Source organism: Sarcophilus harrisii, chromosome 2 (genome assembly GCF_902635505.1).
Source record: "Sarcophilus harrisii chromosome 2, mSarHar1.11, whole genome shotgun sequence".
In the NCBI taxonomy this organism is placed as follows: Eukaryota; Metazoa; Chordata; class Mammalia; order Dasyuromorphia; family Dasyuridae; genus Sarcophilus; species Sarcophilus harrisii.
In genome coordinates this window covers 290,674,609-290,677,056 of record NC_045427.1, presented here as the reverse complement: position 1 = coordinate 290,677,056, position 2,448 = coordinate 290,674,609, and positions in this window count along the sequence as shown.

Below are 2,448 nucleotides of genomic sequence, written 5' to 3'. Positions count from 1 at the left end.
ACAGCTCTATATGATAGCATGAGTATTACTATTTCTTTTTCACTTATGAGAAAATAGTTAAAGAAAAAATTAAATAATTTGTCCATGATTATATAGCTGTTGTCAGAGGTAGAATTTGAACCCAGCCCTTTTAAATTCCAAGCATATAGTACTCTGCTTTGCAAATCTGAATCCAATGGCATACAATGTTTATAAGAGTTAAGAAAGACAATTGGCTAGAGATACCGAGGTCATAATAAACTACCAATTTTTTAATGTTATAGCAGTCTCAAAATCTCTAGATTTATTTTAAAATAAACCCACTTAGTAAGGTTTATTAAATTGGCAGGAAAAAAAGTGCATTCTTTGGGGGCAAGAGAGAAGTCAAGAATTATGTATGTTTTGTCCACTGCATGATGGATTATTTGTGAGAAGCACTTGAAAATATGCTACTTGTCATAATAGCCTAGTGGGTACTGAGAAAGCATGCCAGAGACTATATGATTTGCCAGATACAGGACAAAATGCCATATTCTTCAGACTTCTACATTCTCTTAATGGGCAAACAAACTATCATTCTGTTGAATCAAAATTGTCAGATAGAGGTCAGTGTCTGAAATAATTAGATGGGAAATTGGATTAGCTTTAAATCCTAAAGGCTAGATTCACTGTCATTGTATTTGAATGAAGGAATAAACATTAATTTGGAAAAAATACAATATGGTGTCAGTGGATAGCCCATTAACTTTCCATGGAACCAGTTGAAAAAGAGTGTTAGAATGAAACAAAGAAGCAGGTGACATTTTAGAGTCCTTCACCTCTGCTGGTCACAGGGAGGAGACATCAGTACTCAGGGAATAGTGTGTGGTTTCAATTAAAATGTCTCAATGCGGGAAAGAGAACTGAAATCTGAAATTTCCAAATGACAGCTTGCTTACAGAGGGCCAGCATTTCTCACGTGCTGCAGTTGTGTAAGCCAAGAAAAACTAGAACACCACAAAGGGATTTTTCATTCTATCTATAGTGTTCCAAATCAACAATTCCATTCAGGCTCATGGCCATTAAACCAAGAGTTACACAGTATGCCATGACTTTGGCTGACGCCAAATCTTGCCATTACTGAACTCTTGCATATGTCAAGTCAAGAGACACTGTGTTTTGCTAGGCTTGGTTTATGGAAGGCAGTTTGGTTAATTTAACTTACTGTATTTATTGGGGTCATAATATTTTCATTACTTATATGTAGAATACAGTAAAAGCATTAATGTGTGGGAACATCTGAACTGAATTAAGGTACACAGTACAACCCAGAGATAGCCTATTTTATATTGCCAGCATGTCTCGATTCTTTTAAAAATTGGTTATGAGATGATTCATCTGCATTGCCTCAAACTTCTGAATTCTTGTAAATAAGACTACCAATTACCAAATGTTTTGATAACTTTTAAATATAACTTAACTGATACCAAATGTTGTTGATTACTTATTTTGCAGAATCTAGGAAAATACCTTGAAACTTTGAGATTATATATAATAATAATTAATAAAAATAGTTATTTATAAACATTTTTATGCTTTTGTTAAAAACAATTTCATAATTTGCTTTGTTTCATCCTTACACAATCTTTGTCAAGGAGAGAAAGATTCCTTACCTCCATTTTACATTTCAGAAAACTGAGCAAAAAATAAAAAAAAAGTCTGATTCTAGGTTACAGAATTAGGTGTTAATGGATGTATACTCAAAAAAGTCAGTGACAAAAAGAAAACTCCATTAATAAATAAAACTCCATAAAATGCTCTAAATCACTATTGATTGGAGAAATCCAAATTAAGACAACTTTGAGGTACAACTACACACCTCTCAGATTAGCTAAAATGATGGGAAAAGATAATGATGAATATTGGAGGAGATGTGGGGAAACTGGCACATAATACATTGTTGGTACAGTTGTGAATCAATTCAATTTTCTGGACAACAATTTGGAATGGAGTCCTATTCCTAAAGGACTATCAAACTGTGCATATCTTATTATTTATCTATTTCTCCTAAATATTTACTATTCTGTGGACTTTCAACATAGTGTATGTTGATCAGAATGTATTTAATTAAAAAAAAAAAACAAATAGAAAGTATTTCCTTGCCATAGATGCTGTTAGTAGTATTATTATGGAGTTTCAGTTCATAATAAGAAAGAACACCATTTGGGTCTAGGGTCATTAAATGTCTGATCTAAAAGAGACCTTGGAGAAAATCTTATCCACTGTTCTCCATTTTTCTTTGTATTGCACCTTTAGTATGACATTTTTTTTTTGTTAATATATCCAACATATGTATATTTATGTATTTCTTAATATACTACTCTATTAATTAGATCCATATCATATATGTGGCACATATAAATTATAATGCACATAGCTATTATATACTATAAAAGATAAAGATAAGATCACATATTTTAAATTGAAATG